The sequence below is a fragment of the Vulpes vulpes genome, chromosome X (assembly GCF_048418805.1).
Source record: "Vulpes vulpes isolate BD-2025 chromosome X, VulVul3, whole genome shotgun sequence".
Taxonomy (NCBI): domain Eukaryota; kingdom Metazoa; phylum Chordata; class Mammalia; order Carnivora; family Canidae; genus Vulpes; species Vulpes vulpes.
In genome coordinates, this window is record NC_132796.1 from 121,071,437 (window position 1) to 121,099,236 (window position 27,800).

At 48.1% G+C, this 27,800-nt stretch overlaps 2 pseudogenes; one reads left to right on the forward strand and one right to left on the reverse strand.

Moving 5' to 3' along the window:
* Window positions 1–8,525: 8,525 nt before the first annotated feature.
* Window positions 8,526–9,078, reverse strand: LOC112912301 (adenylate kinase 4, mitochondrial pseudogene; annotated as a pseudogene).
* Window positions 9,079–12,555: 3,477 nt separating this feature from the next.
* Window positions 12,556–22,254, forward strand: LOC140596144 (olfactory receptor 3A1-like; annotated as a pseudogene).
* The last annotated feature ends 5,546 nt before the right edge of the window (window positions 22,255–27,800 follow it).

Consider the following 27,800-nt stretch of genomic DNA (forward strand, 5'->3'; position numbering starts at 1 on the left):
GTGTGCTCTCATTTTTTTTCTCCAACTTCAGCTTTGATTCTTTTGGAAATTTATATTTCTGTAAAAAGCAAGTTGAAGACCAGCTTTCCCTTTCTCTTCTGACTTGAATAATTCCAATAAATTCACCATTGTTCTTTACATACTGTTTCTCTCTAAAATAGATCTATGTATTTGCTTGAGGGGGAGGGAGAAGGAGAGAATCATCAAGCAGACCCACCGCTGAATGCCGAATCCCATGTGGTGCTCGATCTCACATCCCCAAAACCATGACCTGAGCCAAACCAAGAGTCGGATGCTTACTCAAGTGAACCACTCAGGGGCTCCTTATGGACACCTTCAAGCTTGGTTTCACTCTGGCTCCTGACTCTTAGTTTTACATCTTTTTCACCAGTCACATCTCTGCCTTGGCTCCTTTGTTTTTTTTTTTGTTTTGTTTTGTTTTTTGTTTTTTTTAGCCTTGGCTCCTTTGAACAGTGCTTATGTCCTGGCTGATAAACCCTCCCTTCCCATGAGAACATGGGTCCTGCGTTTGATTTTGGACATCAAGTTTGCCGCCCCCTATCTTGGCCTTTCTCCTCCTATCTTTCACTTTACTGTATAGCAGAGGAATGTTCCCTCATCCCTTAACCAGGTAATATGCTCTCGTCACAGAAATCTGGATAAATATGCCGTGGAGGAATTACAGTCCCTACAATATTAGGAGCTCAATAACCTGAAATCTCTATCACCACTAAAACTAGGACTGTGTATAGTTGCCCATATCTGTGTGTATGCCATCTCTTGAAACAAAATATTCAAAAAAAAATTCATAACAGCATTATTAATAAAGGCTTTTTTATTTAAAAAACAGAAGTAAAGGAAAAACCCAAATGCTGTTCCCCAATGCAAAAGGCCTCTAATCTACCCACTGATGCCTAAACCTTTATTCTCTCATCTGCTTCTTTGTCTCCAGTATGTCCCTGCACCCTTGCCAAGGCAATTCAGCTGAGCCGATCAAGTCTCTCTGTCTGTGTGTCTTCCTCCGTCTCTGTCTCTCTCCCTTCTCCCATACCAATCCCAATTTTCTCTACTGTATCGTTCAGGCCATTTCCTCAGGGAGGCCATCCCAGTGCGCTCAACGTGAACTGGACAGAGAAATAAATGTGCAAGAATAAAGTCAGATGTGGGCTTAGACGTTGGTGAAGATGACATTTCAATTCAGTAAGGATATATGGATTATGTGATAAATGATGTTGAGACACCTGACTAACCTTGGGCAGGGGAGGAGACAAAGTTAGACCAATGGCATATTTCACACCAAAATAAATTCCTGGTTTATTAACATTTTAAAGTGCCAAAAGAAAAAAAAAATAAAGTGCCAAAAGATGTTATGGATGACAAATTGTACACTTTTACAGTGGGTAAGGCTTTCCATTGGACACAAACTACAGAAATCATAATGGGAGAAAAATCTCTCACTGAAATACATCTCAAAATTTTCAGACCCTCTGTGTAGAAAAGACGTGAACAAGGATGCAGGGAAGCAATGAGGAAGGAAAGTGTTTTCAAATGATGACAAGATTTGGTATCTTTAATATGTAAAGAGCATTGACGGATCAATAAGTAAAATGTGCCTATTTGAATTTACAAACACAGATAAATGATATGAATGGACCGTTCTCAGAAGAGGAGATACCCCTGGCTCAACGTCTTAGGACTGGTTGTCAAGCCACGTTAAAGATCAAAAGAAAGTGAAACCATATTGAGGTGTGACTTTAGTGAATATAAGGGCAAAGATTTAAAAGACTAAAAATGTCCCTGTATGGGCTGAGCTGTATCTCCCTGCCTCCACAAAGTCCTGTGTTGAAATCTTAACCCCTTATGGGCCTGAATCTGGATGGAGATAGGGACTTTAAGGAGGTCATTAGGGTTAAACGGAGTCCTTAGGGTGGGCCCCTACTCCGACAAGACTGGTGTCCCTGTGAGAAGAGGAACAGGCACCTGGGAGCTCCCTTCCTCTCTCTGCACACCCTCAAGCAGGAGGCCTCCCCAGAAAGCAATGGTGCTGGCACCTTGCTCTTGGACTTTGAGTCTCCAGAACTGAGAGAAAATACATTTCTGTTGTTTAAGCCACTTAACGTGTGGTCTTTCATCATGGCGGCCTGAGCTGACAAATACAGGGAGGGGGGAGGTCAGAAGGTGGACACTTGCCTCCACAGTTGGTTGGAGTCGAACTGGCGCTAGCTTTTTGGAGGAGAATTCGGTCATACGCGTCAGATGCTTTCACAGGCCGTTCCCCCGAGGCTCCTGGCCGGCTCAGGTGCTAGAGCGGCGGAGTCTTGACCACGAGGTAGTGAGTTTGAGCCCCACATTGAATGTGGAGTTTATTTAAGAGGAGAAGAAGTAAAAAAAAAAAAACAAAAAAACAAAAACAAAACAAGACGAGAAGAAGGAGAGGGAGAAAACCAAAGGGCTTATTCCCTGACCCAACACTTCCCCTCCTAAAATCTACTGTAAGTCACACGTTACACAGCAACAAATGTCCCGGTGATTCATTTCTCCCAGCAGAGTTTATGATACTGAAAATTAGAAACAACCTAGAGGGAGGCCGACCTACAGGAGACCGGTTAGCACAGCCGTGGGACGTACCTTCTGCGGAAGGTGGTGCAGCCGCTGAGAATACCGTGGAGGCCGTGGGCTTCTCCGTGTCCACCCAACGGCCCGCTTCTGGGCCAATCTTGGAAACACTATCTGGAAACGGGTGGCCCTTCCTCTTGTCCCTCTCCTGCATCTGCCCTGTGCTGTCCCTCCCCTTCTCCTTTGGAGTCTTACACACAAAAGACTCATTTTTCTCCTTTTCTACCATAATGTGCCTTGACTGGCAGGGAGCCGATCCCTTAGCAAGGAAACAGGCCCATGTCTCCCTTGAGGTGAAGGAGGCCAAGTTGTCAGGTCATGGCAGGGGGTTCAATAATGGATCAGACCCTGGTTCCTCAGTCCAATAATAGGGGAGACATTCATACTGCCCGCGGGGAAAGAAAGAAAGAAACAAACAAACAAGAAACTGCAGCAATGAGAACATCCACGTTTGTGGCCTACGCCACGGGGGGTTTCGCGGTCCGTGTCACCGACCGTTATGGAGCCTTCCTGTCGTAAGCAGGGCAGGGCCCAGCCTCTGGTGCTCTGGGATTTGCCTTTCTGGCTCCTGCCTCCCCTCCGTCTACGCCAGCGTGTCCTCCGCAGCCCCGCCGCCGTCTACAGGGGATGTGCTGTCTGACGGGGAATGACGTGCTGTCTGACGGGATGACCTCTCTGACGGGGGGTGTGCTGACCAATGGGGGATGTGCTGTCTGACGGGGGATGCGCTGCCTGACAGGGGATATGTTGTCTGACGGGGAATGACTTGTGTGACACGGGATGCCTTGCGTAACGGGGGGTATCCTGTCTGACCGGGGGTGAGCTCTCTGATGGGGGATGTGTTGTCTGACGGGTGATTTTTTGACTGAAGGGGAATGTGCTGCCCGACGGGGATGTGCTGTGTGACCATGGATGTGCTGACGGGGGATTTGCAGACTGAAGGGTGATGTGCTGTCTGACGGGGGATGCGCTGTCTAATGGGGGTGCACTGTCTGTCGGTGGATTTGCTGACTGAAAGTGGACTCGCTGTGTGACAGGGGATGTGCTGTGTGACGGGGGAGGACCGGTCTGACGCGAGATGCCCTGTCTGAAGGGGGTGTGCTGTCTGACGGGCGATGTGCTGACTATGGGGAATGTGTTATCTGATGGTGGATATGCTTTCTGACGGGGCCTGACCTGTCTGACGGAGGATGTGTTGTTTGTCGGGGGATATGCTGTCTGATGTGGGATGACCTTTCTGACAGGGGATGACCTGTCTGTCGGTGGATATGCCGTCTGGCGGGGGATGACCTGACGGGGATATGCTGTCTGACTGGGGATGCGCTGTCCGATGGGGGATGACCTGTCTCAAGGGGCATGGATTGACTGACGGTGCATGTGGTGTCTTGCGGGCGATGACCTCTCTGACGGGGAATGTGCTGACTGATGGTGGATGCGCTGTCTGATGAGGGATGACCTGTCTGACGGCGGATATGCTGTCTGATGGCGGATGACTTTTCTGACCGGGGATGCACTGTCTGACGGGGGATGACCTCCCTGACGCGGAATGGACTGTCTGATGGGGGATAACCTTTCCGATGGGGGATGTGCTGTCTGACGGGAGATGGGTTGTCTGATGGGGGATGCGCTGTCACACAGGGGATGACCTGACGGGAGATACGCTGTCTGATCGGGGATGACCTTTCTAATGGGGGATGACCTGTCCGATGGGGCATGTCCTGTCTGACGGGGGATGTGCTGTCTGGCTGGGGATGTGCTGCCTGAAGGCGATGCACTGTCTGACGGGGGATGCGGCGTCTAAGGAGGGATGACCTCTCTGATGGGGGAAGAGCTGACGGAGGATGACCTGTCTGACGGGGATGTTCTGGCTGACGAGGAATGACCTGTCTGATGGGATGTGCCTTCTGACTGGGGATGTGCTGCCTGACAGGGATGTGCTGTCTGACGGGGGAACACCTGTCTGACGGGGATGTGCTGTGTGATGGGGGTTCTGCTGACTGACGTGGGATGTGCTGCCTGATGGGTGATACCCTGTCTGACGGGGGATGTCTGACTGGGATGTGCTGTCTGATGTGGGGTGTGCTGACTGACGGGGATGCGCTGTCTGTGGGGGCTGTTCTGACTGACGGGGGATGAACTCTCTGACGGGGCATGCGCTGTGTGACGGGGCATGCGCTGTCGGTCGGGAGATGCGCTGTCTGATGCGGGATGACCTGTCTGACGGGGAATATGTTGTCTGACGGGGGATTCGCTGTGTGTCAGGGATGATCTGTCTGACGGGGGAAGCGTCAGTCCGAAGATGTGCTGTCTGAAGGCGGATGCGCTAATGGGAATGTGGTGTCTGACGGGATGAGCTGTCTGACGGGGGTTGACCTCTCTGACAGGGGATGGCCTGTCTGATGGGGGATGTGCTCTCTGACAGGGGATGAGCTCTCTTACGGGGGATGCGCTGATGGTGGATGACCTGTCTGACGGGGGATGTTTTGCCTGACGGGCAATGGGTTTCTGACAGGGGATGACCTGTCGGGGGATGTGCTGTGTGACGGGGGATGTGCTGTCTGAAGGGATGACCTGTGTGACGAGGCATGACCTGTCTGTCGAGAGATGTGCTGTTGAGGGGGGATGTGCTGTCTGACAGGGGGTGACCTGTCTGTCGGGGGATGTGCTGTGTGATGGGGGATGTGCCATCTGACGGGTGATGACCTGACGGGGGATGCACTGTGTGACGGGGGATGCGCTGTCTGACGGGATGACCTGTCTGACCGGGGATGCGCTGACGGGGGATGATGCACTGTGTGACGGGGGATGTCCCGTATGACAGGGGATGACCTGACGGGGGATGCGCTGTCTGAAGGGATGACCTGTCTGACGAGGCATGACCTGTCTGTCGGGAGATGCGCTGTCTGAGGGGGGATGTGCTGTCTGACAGGGGGTGACCTGTCTGTGGGGGGATGTGCTGTCTGACAGGGGATATGCCGTCTGATGGGGGATGACTTGACGGGGGATGAGCTGTCTGACGGGGGATGACCTGTCTGTCGAGGGATGCGCTGTCTGACGGGATGACCTGTCTGACGGGGGATGTGCTGACGGGGGATGTCCCGTATGACAGGGGATGTGCCGTCTGATGTGGGATGTGCTGACTGATGGGGAATGGGCTGTCTGTTGGGGGATGCCATGTCCGACGAGTGATGCGCTGTCCGCTGAGGGATGTGCTGTGTGACTGGGAAATTCGTTTCTGCTGTGGGATGTGCTGACTGAAGGGTGACGTGCTACAGGAGGGGGGTGTCCTGTCTGCTGACGGAGGTGCTGTCTGGCGTCCGATGTGTCAGGGGATGTGACGTCTCCTTACTGGACCTTTTGCAGCCTCAGCGTCCATACCCATAAAATCCCATGAGAGTGGGATTTTGCCTTCTTGGGAACAGCTAGAGGGAGCTCAAAGAACAATTTGACATGAAACTAAGAAAACAATTCAATTTAAAATAACACCAAAAAGAGCAAAAATACTTAGGAATGAATTTAGCCAAGGAGGTACAAGCTTCTCAGCTGAAAATAACAAAACATGAAATTAACGATGATCTAATTAGGTAATTAAATAGCAGCTTCGTTTATCATAGCCGAGGGCTGGAAACTATCCAAATGCCCGTCAACAGCAGAACGGATAAACCGGAGCGATATAAAACCCGGCCATAATGTCGGAGAGAGCTTGCAAGAAATTCAATCACATAAAATGTGAAATTGTGTCATTATGGGATTAAGGACATGAATGGGGAAGCCTATTGGGCCACCCAAACCTGACATAGACAGAGGGAGCAGCAGGCTCCACGAAGGGAGCCCGACACAGGACTCGATCCCGGGACTCCAGGATCGTGCCCTGAGCCAATGGCAGTCACGAAACCGCTGAGCCACCCAGGGATCCTCCATCCTGACTTTTATGTTACTCTTTTTCTTTTTTTTAGTTTTGCTCCTGTTTTAATCATCTACTATTGTATAATAATTCTTCATTGTTCTCTTTTTCTCCTCTTCCTTGTATTGCCTTAAAAAAACACTTATTGGGGATCCCTGGAAAGGGATAATTGGGGATATTGGAAAATTGTTTCCTTTGCTGTGCAGGGTTTGTTTTAGATTGATCTAATCCCGCTTGTCTATTTCTGCTTTTGTTCCCTGTGCCACATTCAAAAAATTGTTGCCATGAGCAATGTGAGGGAGCATTCCCCTTACATTTCCTTCTCATAGTCTTATGGTTTCAGGTTTTATGATTAAGTCTTTAATCCACTTTGAGTTGATTTTTGAGTATGGTGGATCCAACAGGGGTCAAATGCATTCTTTTGACTGTAGATCTCCAGTTCCCAACATCACTGATTGAAGAGACCATTCGTTCTCCAGTGTGTGTTCTTGGCACCCTTGTCAAAGATTGGCCATAGAGATGGGCGTTTATTTCTGGACTCTCTATTCTGTTCCATTGATCTATGTGTTGATTTTTATGTCAAAACTACGTACTATTTTATTGCTATAGCTTTTTCTTTAATAAATGGTTTATTGATATTACATTACAAAGAATGACAAGATTGTATTATCCATATTTCTAGACTTAATGGCCACCGCATAGAAAGCATCTCATTCATCTTCATTCATGAGGCACACACACACAGAGAGAGGCAGAGACACAGGCAGAGGGAGAAGCAGGCTCCACGCAGGGAGCTTGATTGTGGGACTCGATCTCGGGCCTCCAGGATCACGCCCTGGGCCGAAGGCAGGCGCCAAACCGCTGAGCCACCTGGGCTGCCCAGAAAAAAAGTTTTAAGAATTTGTTTTCCCATAATCATCAAGCTGTCATAGTGTGGGCACAGCTAGTGCAACATTTTCCTCAACCCACTGGCTCCCTTCCCTTTACCAACTATTTATATAATATCATTGGGGCACGCACAGGAGAAAAACACTGCCAGCATCAATATTTAGCAGCTTTTCAAAAGACATTTTTTTTGTCTTGAATAATAAGCTATTCTTTTAGTGCAGGAATTTCATATGTTCTTATTGCTTCTAGACACACGACACAATCCTTTAACATTTATGTAGGTAAGCCCCATTTTTTTGAAGACTCCCAAAGACTTTGAGGATTTTTTTTCACAATAAAAGAAAAAGGCAGTGCCAACTCATGAGAGGCATCCCAACTACGTAAGTAGACCCTTTGCAGGACTCAGTTCCTGGTAAAGGAAGCGATTTGACACCCTCCCCTCACTCTCAGCTCTTATTAGAAAGGAACCTGAGAGGGATAAAAGCAGTAACTATCTGTATTACTTCATAGCCTAGGAAGGGAGAAAACAAATATAAAAAAATACACTCTGACAAAAATAGTAGAAGCCAAATCCTTTCATCCCAGGATGTCTGCAAAGGAGAGATTCTATGGTGCATGGATGCAGAAGAGGTATCACTCCTAACAGAAAAAATAAGTTGAGGATAGTCACTCAAGACCAGAGAAGCAACCACAAAGAACAACTGGCTTCGATCGCATGGTCACCAGGAAGGGCACCTACCACAGAACTTGGGACAAGCCTCCTGGTGCTGTGGTTCAACAGCCTTCGGGGTACGGGGGAACCAGAAGCCGACACCGTCACGTGTGAAAAGGCTACTGAATTAGATTCCATTTGAAATCCAGCCTGTATTGCTTTCTTGTGATGGGTGGGAGACACGCAGAGTCATCTTAGACGCATGTAGGCTGACTGCCTTCTTGTAAAAGGCAGAGAACAGCCCCTTCGGGAACTCATCCTCCTCATTCGTTTTCGTTTCAGTTCACCATTTAAACTAGAAACGACACTGCAGCAACCCCCAGGAGCTTCTCACTTGGGCACAGCACCAATACTACACATACAATGGAATGAACAACATTTTCCCGCCTCTTCCACCGGGTGGGCTCACTGTGCTTCTTTGGACTGAATAGGTGTGGTCTTGCTCAATAAAAACGCATGAACATAGGGTGAGATTTTGTTAGTCTCTGCTCCAGAAAGTTGGTGAAGCACTGCTCGGCTCTTATGTGATTCAATGACTGGCTTTGCCACATCCTTGTACTGCCTTAGCCTGGCAGCCACTGCTTCAGGCTTATCATCCTCCTGCTGGACTAATGGCTCCCCCATGATGTCATCAATCCCATGTACATAAGGTGGACTGAAATCCAGGGGCTATGCCCTTCCACTAGGAGGGTGAATTCAACATCCGCTGACACAATCTTTGAGTGTTTCAAATGGAATGTTTATTTATTTATTTATTTATTTTTTCAAATGGAATGTTTAAAGTGATCACTAGATCCAGCTCACAGATTTCGTCCAGGGCTTCAGCCTGAACTAATGTCCTAGGAAAACCATCCAGGAGCCAGTGCTGGCCGCACCTATGCTCCAGCTCCGACATCATTAGATGTGTGCTCACGTGATCTGGAACAACAAAAGCTCCCTCTATGTACTACTTTGCCATGTCACCAACTTTGGTGTAGGCTTTGATGTTCTCCTGCAAGAAGTGGCTGCTGGAGAGATGCTAGAGGCCAAAGCTCTGAGCGCTCCTGTGGCACATGGGGCCCTGGCCAGAGCTGGGTGGCCCAAGGATGACTGCGTGCGTGGGAATTTGGAAGCCAGTGCCTTTGCCAGGCGGGGAAGGGGTGGCCGAACAGGCAACCCAGAGGGAAGCCTTGGAGAAGCTCCGGGATCTTGGTTGCTTCTGCTTCTGCCTCTGACACTCTCCACTCGCCCAGGGACTCCCGATTGCTATAGCTTTGTAATGTTATTTGAAATCAGCAAGTGTGATGCCTCTAGTTTTGTTCTTGATCGAGATCGCTTTAGCCATCTGGGGTCTTTTTTGTAGTTCCATGTAAATTTTAGGAGTGTTTTTTTCTAATTCCGTGAAAAATACCATTGGAGTTCATAGAGATCGCTTTAAATCTGTACATTGCTTTGGGTAGTCCGGACATTTTAGCAGTATTAATTATTCCAATCCATGAACGTGGGTCATCTTCCCATTTATTTGTGTTGTCTTCAATTTCTTTCATTAATGTTTGATAGTTTTCACTGTACAGATCTTTCACCTTCTTAGTTAAATTTAATTCTAAGTATTTTATCATGCTGATGTGATCGTAAGTGGGATTATTTATTTAATTTATGTTTTGGATAGTATGCTGTTTGCGTATAGAAACAACAGATTTTGTAGTGTTGATTTGGTATCCTGCAACATCACTGAATGCATTTATTAGTTCTAACAGTTTTTGGGATAATTAGGGTGGTCTTTAGGGATACTTTTACTGCTTTTTATATGATTTGGATGCCTTTTATTTCTTTTTTTTGCTTAATTGCTCTGGACTTTCAGTAATATGTTGCATAGAAATGGAAGAGTTGGAGAGTGCCTTGGTGGCTCGGCTAAGCCTCTGACTTTGGCCCAGGTCATGATCTCAGGATCCTGGGATTGAGCCCCACATAGGGCTTCACACTCAGTGGGGAGTCTGCTTCTCCGTTTTCCTCTCCCTCTGCCTTTCCCCCTGCTTGTTCATGCTCACTCTCTCTCTCAAATAAATAAGTAAAGTCTTAAAAAATTGTTAAGAGTGGGCATCTTTTTCTTTTTGTTTGTTTTGTTTTGTTTCTGATATTAAGAGGAAAAGTTTTCAACCTTTCACCACTGAGCATGATACTAGCTGTGGGCTTGTCATAGATCACCCTTATTATGTTGAAGTACATTCCTTGTATAACATAATATGTTGAGATATTTTTTATCATGAAAGGATGTTGAATTTTGCCAAATGATTTTTTTAGATTTTTTAAAAAATATTTTATTTATTTATTCATGAGAGACACACCTTTAATACGCCTACCAGCAATGCATGAGGGATCCAGTTGATCCTTATCCTAGCTAACATTTGTTATTGTCTTTTTGAAAAATTTGATTTCTTTTTTTAAATAAGCTCTATTCTCAACATGGGGCTTGAACTCACAACCCCAAGATCAAGGGTCCCACACTCCCCTGACTGAGCCAGCCAGGCACCTGCAAACAACCAAATTTTATTTTAAATATTTTATTTTTTTATTCATGACAGACACAGAGAAAGAGAGAGGCAGAGACATAGGCAGAGGGAGAAGCAGACTCCCCTCATGAAGCCTGATGCGAGACTCAATCCTAGACCCCGGGATCACGAGCCACCCAGGGGTCCCCACATTGTTCTTTCTCAAGATTGTTTTGGATACTCTTGGTTTCTTTACCATATGAATTTTTAAAAAGATTTTACTTATTTAATGATGAGAAACAGAGAGAGAGAGAGAGAAAGAGAGAGAGGCAGAGACACAGGCAGAGGGAGAAACAGGCTCCATGCAGGGAGCCCAATGTGGGACTTAATCCCACAACCCCAGGATCATGACCTGAGCTGAAGGCAGACGCTCAATCACTGAGCCACCCAGGAGTCACCATATGCATTTTTGAATCAGTTGTCCATTTCTGCAAAGAATTCAGCTGGCATTTTGATAAAAATTGCACTGAAGCCTATATTAATTTGGGGCGTATGGCCATCTTAACAGTATTAAGTCCTTCACTTCACGAACATAGGATGTCAATTTATTTAGATCTTATTTACTTCCTTTCAACAGTATTTTGTAGTTTTCAGAGTAAGTTTTTCATTTAATTTGACAAATTTGCTCATATATTTTTTTGGAGATAGAGAAAGAGAGAGCAGAGGGGAGGGGCAGAGGGAGAGGGAGAGAGAGACTCTTGAGCAGGCACCATGCCCAGCACGGAGCCCGATATGGGGCTTGATCTCACAAGCCTGAGATCATAAACTTAGCTGAAATCAAGAGTTGGATGCTTAACAAAGGGAGCCATCCAGGTGCCTCAATTGCTCATAAATATTTTAAGGTTTTTGATGGTATGTGAATGGAATAGATTTCCCATATAATTTTCAGATTGTTCATTGCAATTTATTTATTTAATAATTAAATAAATTTTAAAATTTATTTTAATAAATAAATTTATTAACTCATTTATTAGCTTTAATAGTTTTTTAGTGTTTTCCTTAGAATTTTCCACATGCTGAATGAGGTCATCTGCAAATAGAGATAATTTTACATCTTCTTTTCCATTATGGCTGACTTTTATTTCTTTTCCTAGCTTGACTATACGGCTTGGATCCTCCAGTACAGTGTTTAATAGAAAACAAGTACTGACATCCTTTATTTGTTTCTGGTCTTAAGGAAAAAGATTTCAGTCTTTCATTATTTTTTTTAGATTTTTAAAAAATTTTTATTTATTTATGATAATCACAGAGAGAGAGAGGCAGAGACACAGGCAGAGGGAGAAGCAGGCTCCATGCACCAGGAGCCCGACGTGGGATTCGGTCCCGGGTCTCCAGGATCGCGCCCTGGGCCAAAGGCAGGCGCCAAACCGCTGCGCCCCCCAGGGATCCCATCAATCTTTCATTATTAAGTATGATGTTAGCTGTGAGTTTTTCATGCGTGCACTTTATAATGTTGATGAACTTCCTTTCTATTTTTTAAAACGTTCTGTTTTAAAGTAATCTCTACGCCTAACGTGGGGCATGAACTCATGATCTGGAGATCAAGAGTCACATGGCCACCGACTTAGCCCACCAGGCACCCCTATTTTTTAGGTTGTTGAGTATTTTTATCATGAAGGGTGTTGGATTTTGTCAAATGCTTTTCCTGTGTTTATTGAGATCGTCATGTGATTTCTCTCCTCCATTCTATTGATATGTAGTAAATATAAATATGTCTTGAGCTGAGGACCAACTGAGTATTTGAGGCCCCTTGTTATGGACTAAATTGTGACCCCCCTCCCAAAAAATATGCTCAAGTTCTAACCTCTATTACCTCTGAGTATGACCTTATTTGGAAATAGGGTCTTTGCAGATGTAATCAAGTAAAGGCAAGCTCATGCTGGAGTATGGTGAGGCCTAAATCCAATATGACTGATACCCTTATTAGAGAAGAAGAGGAGCACGTGAGTGGCACATTGGTTGAGGGTCTGACTCTTGATTTCGGCTTAGGTTGTGATCTTGGGCTCACAAGATTCAGCCCCATGTCAGGCTCGGCACTCAGCGGAGACTCTGCATGGGATTCTCTCCCTATGCCCCTCCCCCTACATGCAGTTTCTATCAAATAAATAGATCTTAAAAAAAAGAAGAGACATAGACACTGACACAGAAAGAGGAAGGCCACGTGAAGATGGAGGCAAAGATTGAAGCGATGCATCTATAAGCCAAGGAATGTCAAGGATTGTTGGCAACCATCGGAAACTAGGAGAAAGGCATGAAACAGATCATTTCCTAGAGCTTTCACAGAGAGAATGGCCTGCAGACATCTTGATTTTGGTCTTCTGACCTTGTGGAATGTGAGCGAATCAATTTCTATTGTTATAAGACAGTAAGTTTGTTGTACTTTGTCACGGCACCTTAGCAAACTAATATATCCTCCAACTCTCCAATGTTGTCACTTCAGTTCCACTTGACCACTTAAAGTTCTGCTGATTTTTCTACCCACTAACAGCAACCGTCAGCCTCTATCTGCATTGATCTGAAATTTTTCCTGGGGAAAAAGTGGTTGCCGATGCACAGTGTAAATTCATCATTCCTTCCAGGGCTTTCAATTCTGTTTGTTGTGTTTCAGGGCCTCTCACTTAGCAGGCCGTTGTTTCCCAAGCACAGTGACACTACAGAAAATGCCCACCACTGCTCAGCTTAGGTCTGTAGCCTCTAACCCTGTGCAGCTTGAGAACTATGCACATGCCTTGGGGGAGAGCAGCTCTTGGTTTGAGGACCCGAAAGTCTCATGTTTCTTCTGAACCTAAGCAGTAGGTTTCTGTATGTGTCTAGTTCAGATTCTCAGCATCTCTCCCTCAACTAGAGCCAGCATATCCTTTAAGCAAAAACCAGGTGCAGTTCCTCAGCTCACATCTAAACGTTTCTCCCTGTCTTAGTTTGTTCAGGCAGCTCTAACAAAATACCACCCACTGGGTGGCTGATAATCAACAGACGTGTATTTCTCACAGCTCTTGAGGCTCGAAGTCCAAGATCAAGTGCTGGCAGATTCAGTGTCTGGCGAGGGCCTGCTTCCTGGTCCATAGATGACCATCTTCTCACTGTGTTCTCACATGGCAGCTGGGACGAGGGTGTTCTCTGGGGTCTCTTCCATAAGGGCGCTAATCCCTTTCATGAGGGCTCCACCCTTATGACTTAATCATCTCTCAGAGACCTAACCTCCTAATACTATCACATTGGGAATTAGGGATCAATATATGGATTCTGGGGGGACGCAAACATTCAGACCATAGCATTCTACTCTGGCTCTTCGAAATTCATGTCCCTCTTTGCACACAAAGTGCATTCATTCTATTGTAGTTGCCCCAAAAATGTTAACCAGTTACAGCAAGAACTCTAAAGTCGAAGGCCAAGTCTTATGTAGATGCCACCTAAATCAGATGTGGGTAAGACTCAAAGTATGAGCTGAGGCAAATTCCTCTCCATCGGTGAACCTGTGAAACTATACATGTTGTGTGCTTCCAAAATACAATGGTGGGATAGGCATAAAATAGACCTTTTCATTCTAAGTGGGAGAAATAGGAATGAAGAAAAGACTGACAGATTGCAAGTAAGCCCAAAGCACTAAATTTGGGGCAAATTCCAGTAGACCTTAAGGCTCAAGAATAATCTTTAGCTTGATGCTCTGTCTTCCAGGTCCACTGGGATGGCAGTGTCACCACGTCGCTTGGTGGGATGGCCCTGCAGCTGCTCTCTGCTGGGGCCCTGAAGCTCCCCTGGGCTGGGATTGCATGCCTGAGGTTGTTCTGGGTAACCTTGTCTTTTAAAACCTAGGGGGAGGGACACCGGGGTGGCTCAGTGGTTGAGCCTATGCCTTTGGCCGAGGGCGTGATCCTGGAGTCCCGGATTCAAATCCCACATCGGGCTTCGTGCATGGAGCCTGCTTCTCCCTCTGCCTGTGTCTCTGCCTCTCTCACTCTGTGTCTCTCTGGAATAAATAAATAAAATCTTTAAAAAATAAATCCTAGGTGGAAGCAGTCAAGCCCCCCAAACCTGTACTCTGGGCTTGTAATCGGAGGGTTAGTCCTGAAGATTTCTGAAGCACCCTTGAAGTCATTCTTCCATTGTCTTAAAGAATAGTGCTTGGCTTATATTGAGATCGCTAATCCATACTCATTTCCGAATCAAATGGTCACTTGGCCACATTCTTAGTGTTGTCATTTTTTGCAATGTTGTTAAGCAGAGGATTGTCCAAATCTTATTTTTAAGATTTTATTTATTTCTTCATGGGAGACACACACAGAGAGGCAGAGACATAAGCAGAGGGAGAAGCAGGCTCCCTGCAGGGACTCGATCCCAGGACCCTGGGATCATGACCCGAGCTGAAGGCAGATGCTCAACCACGAGCCACCCAGGTGCCCGGATTTTCCAAATCTTTAACTTATGCTTCCTTATTGATTAATAATTGTCTTTAAACCACTTCTTTCTTCTCAAGTTTTACTAAGCAATCAGGAGGAACCAAGCTGCCCTTTCAACACTTTGCTTAGAAATTTCTTCGGCTAAATATCCAATTTCATTGCTGGTAAATTCTGTCTTTCACAAAACACTAGGACGTGATTCAGCCAGGCTCTTTGACACTTTATAAGAAGGATGGCCTTTCCTCCAGTGCCCAATAATATATTCCCCATTTCTGTCTGAGACCACATCAGAATGACCTTTATTATCCACATTCTACCCATATCCTGCTCAGGATTATGAAGACTCTGGCTTTCTCCATGGTTCTCCTCTTTTCTTTCTGAGCTCTCAACAGAATTGTCCTTGATGGTCTGTCTGTGGCAATATAGGCTTTTTCTAGTACGCACTTCAAAACTCTTCCATTCCCTACTGATCACGCAGTTCCAAAGCTGCTTCCATATTTTTGAGATAACTTGTTACAGCGGCACTTGTCAGTACTAATTTCTGTCTTAGTCCATTCAGGCTGCTATTACCAAATGCCACAGTCCAGGTGATTTATAATAACAGACATTTATTTCTCAGAGTTCTGAAGGCTGGAAATCTAAGATCAAGGTATTGGCAAGGTTGGTATCTGGTGATGGCCTGCTTCCTTGTTCACAGACAGCCATCGGCTTGCTGTGTCCTCACATAGTGGAGGGGCTGAGGGAGCTCTTTATGGTCTCTTGTATAAGGGGACTAATCCCTTTCATGGGACTTAAACCCTTATGACATTTTTTTAATAATAAATTTATTTTTTATTGGTGTTCAATTTGCCAACATACAGAATAACACCCAGTGCTCATCCCGTTAAGTGCCCCCCTCAGTGCCTGTCACCCATTCACCCCCACCCCCCGCCCTCCTCCCCTTCCACCACCCCTAGTTCGTATGGGTTGATGACCTCCCAAAGGCCCGGCCTCCAAATATCATCACGTTGGGAATTAGGTTTCAACATATGACTTTTAGGAGGGACACAGATATTCAGCATATAGTACTCCCCTCTCTGGAATTTTACCCCTTCTAATCCTTACTGCTTCTGAAGGTCCATGCATTTAAAAATATGATTTTAGAATTCACTAGCTTTTCTAATTGTTCTTGATGAGAGTGTTGTTTTGATGAGCTGATCTGTGTAATAAACTACCTAAAAATATTCTGGCTTAAAACAATAATCATTGCATTGTATTTTACAATATTTTGCATCAGAAATTTGGTTAAGGCTCACCTGACTAATTCTGTTCTTTGTGCTATCAAGTGTTGTGAGTTGGTGATATTCAGCTGCTGGCTGGTCTTGTCCAAAACATCTAAGATGGCTTTAATGATGATCATTGTCACCTACCCATTTTTCTCCCCTTCATATCTAATCCATTTACTAGTTCTGTCTCATTTATATTCAAAATATGTCTTGAATTCATCAACTTTTCTCCATTTCCACTGCTGAAATCCTACTTCAAGGCATCTTCATCTCTCTCCTGAAACCTATTGACAATAAAGTTAATGGTTTCTGAATTCAACATAGTCCCCCTCAAATATATTTTCCAGATTGATCTTAAACATAAATAAGATAATCTTACTGCCTTTCTTGGTACCTTCCTATGCCTTCTATGTCACTTCAAACTAAAATCCATATTCATTACTATGACCTATAAGGCTCCACCTCATCCAGGAATTGTTCCCTCACTGAATTCCAGCTATATTGATATATTGATACACTTATTCCACAAATATTAGTTGAATATCTGCTATTGCTAGGCAGTTGGCTTGCAGTGGTGAAGAATCCATGCAGGGATTTCTGCCTCATGGAGCTTATATTCTTGTATAGGGGCAGACAATAAATAAGGTAAATAAATAGAATATTAAATGGCAATGATTACTAAGGGAAAAAGTGCATGGAAAAGAGATAAGAGATGGGGTTGGGGGTTCATAATAGATATAGGGGACAGGGAAAACCTTGCTGAGATGTAAGCATTTGGGATCTCTGGGTGCCTCAGCGGTTTGGTGCCTGTCTTTGGCCCAGGACTTGATCCCAGAGTCCCAAGACTGAGTTCCACATCGGGCTGCCTGCATGGAGGCTGCTTCTCCATCTGCCTCTGTCTCTGCCTCTCTCTCTATGTGTCTGTGTGTCTCTCATGAATAAATAAATAAAATCTTTAAAAAAAAAGAGAAGTAGGCATCTGAGGAAAGACTTGAAAGAAGTGAAGGTTATGTGGGTAAGAAAATATGAACAAATCTTTTTTTAAGATTTTATTTATTTCTTCATGGAAGACACACACACACACACACACACACACACACACAAACACACACACACACACAGAGAAAGAGAGAGAGAGAGAGAGAGAGAGAGAGAGGCAGAGAGACAGGCAGAGGGAGAAGCAGGCTCCATGCAGGGACATGGGACTCAATCCAGGGTCTCCAGGATCACACCCTGGGCTGAAGGTGGCGCTAAACCGCTGAGCCACCTGGGCTGCCCTTGAAAAATCTTTAAGAGTAAAGAGATTGAATCCACTAAAAAAATTCCCCAGTAAATGCAAATACGTGACCGAATGGCTTCCTGGAGAATTCTACCAAACATTTAAAGGAGAATTAACATTGATCTTTCTCAAATTCAAAAAACAAAAGAGGAGGGAATAGATAACCCATTCTATGAGGCTAACATTCCCCTGATCCCAAAGCCAAATCAAAGACCACAAAAAAACTGCAGATCAACATCCCTTATGAACATATATGTGCAAAATCCTTCAACACAATCCTAGCAAACTGAATCCAGTAACATATTAAAAGAATTGCATACAGGGGTGCCTGGGTGGCTCAGTTGGTTAAGGGGCTGACTTGATTTTAGCTCAGGTCAGGTCATGATCTCAGGGTCCTGAGACAGAGCCCCATTTCAGGCTCCCAGCTCAAGGATTCTCCCTCTGCCTCTACTGCTCTCCACCAATGACGTCCATGCTTAAATAAATAAATAAATAAATATTTTTTAAAAAAGAATCACACACAGAATCACCAAGTGAGATTTGTTCTAGGAATGCAAATGTGGTTCCATATGTGAAACCTACCAGAGAATCAATAAAACAAAGGAAAAAACCCAATCATCTCAATTGGTAAGATACAGTTTTTGACAAAATCCAACACCCTTTCATGATAAAGACATTAAAGAACCCTAAGAATTTAAGGGAAATTCCTAGAGACGATAAGGGGAATGTATGAAAAACCCACAGCTAACATCATACTCAGTGGTAAAAGACTGAAAGCTTTTTCTATAAGATCAGGAGCAAGAAAGGATGCCCACTTTCAACACTGATTTTCCTTAATAATTTTTTATTTTATTTAAATTGAACTTGCCAACATATAGTACAACACCCAGTGCTCATCCCATCAAGTGCCCTCCTCAGTGCCCGTCACCCAGTTACCCCATCACCCCATCCACCTCCCCTTCTGCTACCTTTTGTTTGTTTCCCAGAGTCAGGAGTCTCTCATGGTTTGTCTTCCTAATTGTTCCTCACTCGGTTTTCCCTCCTTCCCTCTAGTCCTTTTCACTACGTCTTATATTCTACATGAGTGAAACCATATAATTGCTGTAGGTGTCCTTATGTCTAAAATGAGTCTCTTGTAAGCAGCAAATAGATGGCCATTGTTTTTTATCCAGTCTGAAACCCTGTGCCTTTTGATGGGGTCATTAAACCCATTCACGTTCAGAGTTACTATTGAAAGACATGAGTTTAGTGTCATCATGATACCTATTCAGTCCCTGTTTTTGTGGATTGTTCCCTTGAACTTCCTGTATTACAGAATCCCTTTCAGTATTTCTTGCAGAGCTGGCTTCGTGGTCACATATTCTTCCAGTTTCTGCCTATCTTGGAAGCTCTTTATTTCTCCTTCTATTCTGAATGAGAGCCTTGCTGGATAGAGTATTCTTGGCTGCATGTTCTTCTCATTTAGGACCCTGAATATATCCTGCCAGCCCTTTCTTTGAGTTTTGTTGACTGTTTCTTTTGCTGTGCTAAACTTCTTATGTTGATGCCAAATTTCAGGTAAATGGTGCTGGGAAAATTGGACATCCACATGGAGAAGAATGAAACTAGACCACTCTCTTGCACCAGACACAAAGATAAACTCAAAATGGATGAGAGATCTAAATGTGAGACAAGATTCCATCAAAATCCTAGAGGAGAACACAGGCAACGCCCTTTTTGAACTCGGCCACAGTAACTTCTTGCAAGATACATCCATGAAGGGAAGAGAAACAAAAGCAAAAATGAACTATTGGGACTTCATTAAGATAAGAAGCTTTTGCACAGCAAAGGACACAGTCAACAAAACTAAAAGACAACCTACAGAAGGGGAGAAGATATTTGGTATTTTTTTTAAAGCTTTCAGTTTCATGGATTTTTCTCTATTGTTTGTCCATTTAACATTTTATTCACATCTGCTCCTATCTTCATTATTTCTTTCCCGCTATGTATTTAGATTTTAATTTGCTCTTCTATGTCTAATTTTCTGCAATATTGTTCTGTCAATTATGTAAAAGGAGTCTGAAAATGTTTCTCCAATTGTGGATTCATCTATTTCTCCTTTCTTTTCTGTGAGTTTTGTTTCATGTATTTTGGAGCCCTGTTATTAGTAGTGCACACATATTTAGAGTTTTAGGTTTTCTTCACAAAGTGCCCCTTTATCATTAGCAAACGTCCTCCATCCCGTCATCTCCCTTGTCCCGAAGCCTACTCTGCCTATAGGTACAGCCACTCAAACTTTCTTATGATGAGAGTCGCTGTATAACTTTATCCATCTTTTTCCTTGTATCGTGCTTCACATTTGAGGCACATTTCTTATGCTTAGCAGATAGTTTTGCTTTGCCTTTTTTATCCAGTCTGGCAATCTCTGCTTTTTAGTTGCACCATGTAGACATTCGCAAGAAATGTAAGTAGTGACACGGCTGAGTTTAAATCTGCCATCCTGCTATTTACCTTCTCTTTGTCCCATGTGTTCTGTGTTCCCCTCTCCATCTTTACATGCCTTCTTTCAGATGAGTAATTTCTAGAATTTCTCTATATATGTATAGATTTTATATCCAAGGTTCTAGGTTTTCTAACACATATTTGACCTTATCATGGACTGCGTTAAAATAATTCCCAATCCTTTCCCATATAAGATGAGAACATGACAACAGTATACCTCCAATTACCCACTCCTGTGCTTTGTGCTATTGCTGTCGTGCATTTCACTCCCTCTGGAGGTTACAAAGCCCACATCATGTGGTGAATACTTTTGCTTTAAATGGTTTGCTATGGTCGAAAGAAATTTTAAAGAGAGAAAACATATTTTATATTCACCCACGTACTTTCCAAGTCTGGAACTGTGCGTTCCTGCCCATAGATCCAAGGTCCCATCTGGTATCACCCTTCCTCGTGGAGAATGTTCTTTAGCATTTCTCGTAGTGCAGGCTTTCTGCTGACAACAAAGGATCTCAGCTTCTGTATGTGGGGAAAACCTTTATTTTGCCTTCTCTTTTTGTTGAGGGTGGTGGACTGTTGTATTGTATTGTACATACAATAAGCCATTAACTTACAAGAAGACTTAACACACAATAAGCCATTTTAAGTGAAAATTCCGTGGCATTTAGTACGTTCACATGTGAAACGATTGCCTAGCAGGGCTGGCACCCTGAGAGCAGCCAGAGAAACGGGGTCAGATCACCGCAGGCGGGAGGGCAGAGCCGTCTCCTGCGGAGGCAGGCAACGGGCCAGGGTGTCTTCTGCTGCGTGTCCATGTGCAGATGTGATTCGGGGCACGGAGCTGCCGGAGTTGTTGCCTGATGACAGAGGAGAGGAGAGAGTGTATCACAGAGGGCCCAGGGCGCATCGGGCAGGACTGTGGCTTTGACCCCAAGTGACATGGGAGGTACCGGGAGGTCCAGAGCAGGAGATGGAGGGACCCGACGCATGTGTTATCACTGATCCCGGGTTGGGGCTCTGCTGGGTGGGCGCTGGGGAAGTAAGGGGACCGTTGCGGATGATTACAGGGTCTAGGCTCCGCATTCGGATAGGCGTTTCTGGGGGATTGCCTGACACCCTCACGGGAGGAGGGCACACCGGGGCTTCCAGGTCACGCACCTCTCTGGGTGTGGGGTTACCATTCCTGCTCCCTTGGCCTTCACCTCACCACCGGCCTCCCGAGCCTAACCTCAGTCCTTCCATTCCAAGTCTCATTGTCCTAAGCTTGGAACCTGTCTTCTTCGTCTCTGGACCTTCCCTCGTCCCCACTCCCTCTAGTGAATTGGAATCTCGGGACTTAGATCCTCATGTGACTCTGAGTCAGACTCTACCGTTTCTGTGCTTGGCTCCATGCGGATGGGGAGTGACACCCTAGGGTCCCAGTTTCTTCTGGAAGGGCTGGCTGGCACAGAGTCGAGGCCCTTGCTTTTCAAGATATTTCTGCTGGTCTACATCTAGGCTGTGGTTGGGCACCTGGGCATCGTCAGCCTTACTGTCCTGGACTCCCGACTCTACCCCCGCATGTACTTCTTAGCCAACCTGACGCTGCTGGACGTTGCCTATATCTCCAACACAGTGCCTCGGGGCTGGCACGCCTGCTGGCGGCAGTGTGGCCTGTGCTCCACGGAGCTTGCCTCACCCAGATGTTCTTCCTCCGAGTCCTGGCCCCTGGGAGTGCTTCCTGCGCACTGCTCTGCGGCCCTCTGCCAGCCACTGCACTACCGAGTCCTCATGGGCCACGGAACCCGCACGGGGCTGGCCGCCACCGCCTGCCTGCTCGCCTTGGCCAGCGCTCACCCACAGCACCCTGGCCGCTCTGCTCCAGCTCCACGGACCTCAACTCCTCGCCCACGTCTATGGGACCTCCCCGCACCGACCCAGCACTCTTGCTCCTGCATGTGGGCCACGAGGCTTGCCCTGTTCTTCTTCAGTTCTGCCGTGGCCCTCGCACCCCAGGCCCTGGTTGTGACCTTATGCCTGTGTCGTGGCCACGCTGTCAGGATTCGCTGCGCTGGGGGCCGAAGGAGGCCCTTTCCACCTGGCTGCTCGGTTCACCCCGGGGGCGTTGCCTCTGTCTCCTGGCTCCTCTGCTGCATCCTCCCCGGCTCCGCCCGCCCGCCCGCGGGGCCGGTGCTCTCTGTGCCCTGAGCGGCGCTTACTCCCGTGCCCACCGCCTCGGCTACAGCATGAGGGACAAGGAGGTGAACAGGGCCTCGTTCAACACCCACAGGCCAGAGCGTGCCTCCAGGGCACACGGCTCGCCAGCCCGCAGCCTTCCTTCTTCTGGGGTGAGGCTGGGTGGCTTGACGCCTTGGGGTCACTCCAGTCACGCACGAGTCTGGACTGGCATGTGGCCCACCCGTGCACTGAGTGTTCTCTGTGGGCCGCGTCTCCCTCCTTGCAGGGCGCATCGCGCATTTCCGTCCTGGTGTTTGATCCTAAGACGTTGTTTCCTATTTACGGAGGCTAAACACGGTCATTGGCTGAGCAGTGCACTTCCAGAGACTTATAAGGTGACACCAGGAATATGCCCTCTGGGGTCTCACCACCCAGAGAGACCCCTGGGAACATCTTGCTGGGAGCTTACAGGCTTCTTTGGGAACTACGAAGGTATGAGCGTGCAGAGTTCCAGGGAGGACAGCAAAACCCGAATCACAGGGTGTTCATGCTTCCCGGTGCTTAGACATGTTGCAGTTTTGCCCACTAGGATACACACTCACTATAAAACCATTCATGCCTTACACCAAGGCGTGTTGTTAGAAAGCAAAAATGCCTCATCACCTCAGGGTCTGTGGTAACCACGAGGAACAGTTTCGTGTGCATCGTTGCAGGTTTTTCCCCAGGATATAGTGACCTGCATCCCTGACTCTTTTTTACATCCATAGGATCCTACTGATAAAGCAGGCAGGTTAGACCTGAGCTGCAGGCAGGGGCGGTGACAGTACAGGACACCTTAGAAGCCTGAGGGCACAGCATCCTGATTGTGGCTTTGAATGTCTTGGCCTCAGGCCTTCCAAGGGGGGGAGGGGTGAGAGAGGGAGGAGGGGTGGGAAGGAAGGGGGAGGAAGAGGAAGTAAGCAGAGGAGGAAGAGGGAGGAGGGGCAGAGGGGGGACGGGGAAGAGGGAGAAGGGGGAGGTGGGGGAAGGGGAGGAGGAAGAAGAAGGAAGGGGAATGCTGTTCCCCAATGCTACAGGCCTCTAATCTACCCACTGAGGCCCCAACCTTTTCTCTCTCATCCCCTTCTTGTCCTCAGGTTTCCCCCTGCACCCTTGCCAAGGCATCCAAGCTGAGCCGATCAAGTCTCTCTGTCTGTGTGTCTTCCTCCGTCTCTGTCTCTCTCTCTTCTCCCATACCAATCCCAATTTTCTCTACAGTATCGTTCAGGCCATTCTTGAGGGAGGCCATCCCACAGCGCTCAACATGAACTGGACAGAGAAATACATTTGCAAGAATAAAGTCAGATGTGGGCTTAGACTTTGGTGAAGATGACATTTCAGTTCAGTAGGGATATATGGATTATGTGATAAATGATGTTGAGACACCAGACTAACCTTGGGCAGGGGAGGAGACAAAGTTAGACCAATGGCAATTTTCACACCAAAATAAACTCCTGCTGTACCAACATTTTAAAGTAAAAAAAGATGTTTTGGATGACAAATTTTACACTTTTACACTGGGTAAGTCTTTCCATTGGACACAAACTACAGAAATCATAATGGGAAAAAATCTCTCACTGAAATGCATCTCAAAATTTTAAGACCCTCTGTGTAGAAAAGACATGAACAAGGATGCAGGGAAGCAATGAGGAAGAAAAGTGTTTTCAAATGGTGACAAGATATGGTATCTTTAATATGTAAAGAGCATTCACGGATCAATAAGTAAAATGTGCCTATTTGAATTTAAAAACACAGATAAATGGTATGAATGGAGAGTTCTCAGAAGAGGAGATACCCCTGGCTCAACGTCATATGACTGGTTGTCAAGCCACATTAAAGATCAAAAGAAAGTGAAACCATATTGAGGTGTGATTTTAGTGAGCATATGGGCAGAGATTTAAAAGACTGAAAATGCCGTGTTTGGGGTAGGTTATGGGCTGAGCTGTATCTCTCTGCCTCCACAAAGTCTTGTCTTGAAATCCCAATCATTAATGGGCCTGCATCTGGATGGAGATAGGGACTTTAAGGAAGTCATTATGGTTAAACGAAGTCCTAAGGGTGGGCCCCTACTCCGACAGGACTGGTGTCCCTGTGAGAAGAGGAACAGGCACCTGGGAGCTCGCTTCCTCTCTCTCCACACCCTCAGGCAGGAGGCCTCCCCAGAAGGCAATGGTGCTGCACGGGCAGGGCAGAGAGAACGTGGAGACGCAGTAGCGGAACATAAAGTCCGAGGCGATTAAGTTTTATTTTGTGTGGTGACAGACCTTAAGAAACACCCTCGTCCACGGGGCCTGGGTGGCTCACTCAGTGACACGCTACTCCTGCTTTCGTCTCAGGGCAGGATCTCAGAGCTGCGAGGTCGAGCCCGTGGGAGGCTCCGCGTGGCGCGTGGGGCCTGCTTGAGAGTCTCTCCCCCTCTGCCCCTCCCCGCATGGCTCCCGAGGAAACAAACAGCAAGCAGCCCCTGCCCTCCAACCCCGGGGAACCAACGGGGCCCACAGGGCCCAGTGCCCAGGACGAGCCCTCAGGGCCACAATCCAGGGGCCACTGGCATAGGACTCAGTGCCTGGGGAAGGACCCACCGCCCAGGAGGGGCACTAGGTCGGTGGGAGCCCCCTCTCCCAGCCTCGGCTTATGGACAAAGTGGGGCCCGACGGGCTGCCTGGTGCGCACCAGCAGGGAAAGCTGCTCACGACAGAGGCCATGCCCATGTGCAGGTGGCCAGGGTCCTCGGCCCCCAGTCGGCCTCACGCGAGGGATCGAGCAAGCAGATCAGATGAAATGGGGTCCTCCTGCCCCTATGTGTGTCTGCCCCCTCACGTGGGGCCTGCCCCGTGGGCCACGTGTACCTCCTGGCACCGACACTGTGGGAGTCTCCAATCCCCTGGCACAACAGGGACTGTCCCCAGCCCCCTTGCACCCCCACCCGCACCCCGGCCCTCTGGGAACCAACTCAGTGACTATGTTCCCGGATACCACGAACTCCTTTCCAAGGGGCCCTTGCTGGGGCGGGACACGTGGAGCGAGGTCCTGGGGGCACCTCTGCCTCTACGGGTGGCAGGAAAGGCACCGTGAGGAAGCTGATGGACATTCGGTCAGGCCCCCCCATACCAATCTCGTCTGCGCATCAGGCCTCCTGATGGCTCCTGGCTCCAGGGCCTGCTCCCCTCTGGCCACTCTCAGCCCTCAGTGCGCCCCAGGCCTGCCCCCTGCTTTTGGGGCATCAGACTCTCTCTCCCACCATCTCTGCCACTCACCGATGCCCCCCTGCACCAGGCCGGCCCCTCCAGGCCTCCTGTACCCTGTTGCCCCTCCTTCCTCTGCACCCCAAGGCTGTCCCCCTGCCCTCCCTGTCCCAGAGCTCCTCAGGTCTCCTCCCCTGGCCCCCAGCCACCTTTCAGACAGGACACAGCTGGAGCGGCTGGCTTCTTGGCTCCCCGGCTGTGCAACCGGCCCTGGAGCAGCCCGTGCCCTGGGTGTCACCCAGCGGGAGTTCTGGGCCCTGCCACAGCAGGTGCCCCAGGTCCCGGCAGGGCATCTCCGCCCGGGCCAGCAGCCTGTGCTGCCTGCGTCACCTGCGGCGCTGCGATGGCTGCAGCACTCACCTCTCCCTCACCACCTCCACCGGGACAGCTGCATCCTGAGGGCCACCTGTGCCCCCAGGGCCACCTGTGCCTCCCTGACCCCCTGCACTGGTGGCCACACCACCTGCACCTCTGTCTGTGCCCTGCATAGCTCCTCAGGGTTTCCTTCATTCTCCTCAGCCCTGCTGCCCTTACCCCCCTGCCCTGAGCCCCTCAGCTAGAGGCCGCTGGCACCTGACTCCCTCCCCGCCCAGCTCCTGCCTGAGCCGCCCCCCAGCATGTCCCCAGCCCGCTGATCACCTGCTCAGGGTCCACGAGCATCTGGAGCCATCAGGCAAGTCCCTGCTGCCAGACCCTGCCTGTCCCCCGCTCTGGGCTCCACATATGGCAAGAGTCTGTGTACACTGGGGCCCGGCCTGTCTTCGGGGAGCCACCAGCACAGTCCCGAGAGGAGCGAGAATGGGTGGACCTGGATCCTTCATGTCTCACTCCCAGGCATTGTCACTCCATCGTGTCCGCCAGCCTGGGAGGGGGTGGCTCCCGGGCACGCTGTGGGTGCTGTGGGTGCTGTGGGTGCTGCGGGGCCGGGCTCCCAGCCCTATGGCCTCGGGCCGGGGCCGCCCGGGCTTCAAGCTCACACACTGCAGCACCTCCGGGCCCCAGGCGTGGGCCAAGCCCAGGCGGCCGGAGGGTGGGAGGCTGGACGGGGTGCACTGCCCCCGGAGCCGCCCCCAGCTGCTCTGCCCGCTGCCTGCACCCCTCACGGACCCTCCCTCCACCAGGAACAAAGTCTTGGGGCTCTCCGGGGGCCTGGAGGTGCCGGGGGCCCTCAACTGGGAGGTGACCCTGTGTCTGCTGGCTTGCTGGGTGCTGGTCTACTTCTGTGTCTGGAAGGGGGTCAAGTCGACGGGAAAGGTACGGCCAGAGGCTGGCAGGGCTGGGGGTGATGGCCGCCGTGGGGTGTGGGGGGAGAAGGGGCGCCCCTGCCAGGGACCACTGCTGCAACGGGAGGGTCCCGGGGCCGGAGCAGGGCGCAGGTCCTCGAACCCAGGCCCCCGGATCCCCACCTGTGGCTGGATGGCCCAGCCCCCTGCACGCCCAAGCCCAGGAGCCTTCCCTCCCACGGGGGGAGAGGCCCAGGCGCCAGCTGCCCCTTGCCAGTGTGGGGCCACCCCAGCTCCCCTCTTCCTATCCAGGCCTCACTGGCTGGCTCTGTTGCTGGCCTGCGGGGACCCGGGCGATGCCTCTCTCTCCCCTGCTTATCTGGCCCTGGGAACCCAGGAGGATGTCTAGATTCATGCTTTCCCCAGAAATTTCCTATCAGGTTGTAGTGACATAGGTAAGAGCAATTGTACAGGAGAAGAAGGTCACCAGAGGGAGGTTACAGTGGGTGGTGTGGAGCCAAGCCACAGACTCCACCACTGACCTTCCCTGTGCTGCTTGGCGTCCAAATGTACTTTTCTCACATACTCTCATACTCATCTCATAAGATGGCCTAAGGGCTAACATTTAGTACGTTCCACTCTTTCTAGTGCTTTACATACATTAATCCCTCATGTAAGTGTTCGGGCAATAATAGCAACAACGGTCTCCTGCCCACCATAATGCGACTGTCCTTTAAACAAATAAAAGGACACTCACTCCCTCCACAGCAGCAGAGACTCCAAACCCATCCATCTCAGGGTGATGTTTGTTGCATCTCTAGTCTGTTTGTAAAATCATGTGGATGTCCTGGAAGCTATGGGCTACATGATAAAGGTCACTTCCACCGACTTAACTGGAATAAAATAGTAGGGGGAATGTGGCATAGGAGAAAATTGGCTAATACAAATTAAAACATGTGTAAAATGACAAAGAAATAAAATAGGCATGAGTATCTCTATGTTAGACATAGGCCCCAGTTGGCCTTTTTCATTTCTTTCATCTGCATCCATTCCCTCTCTGTTCCCTTTG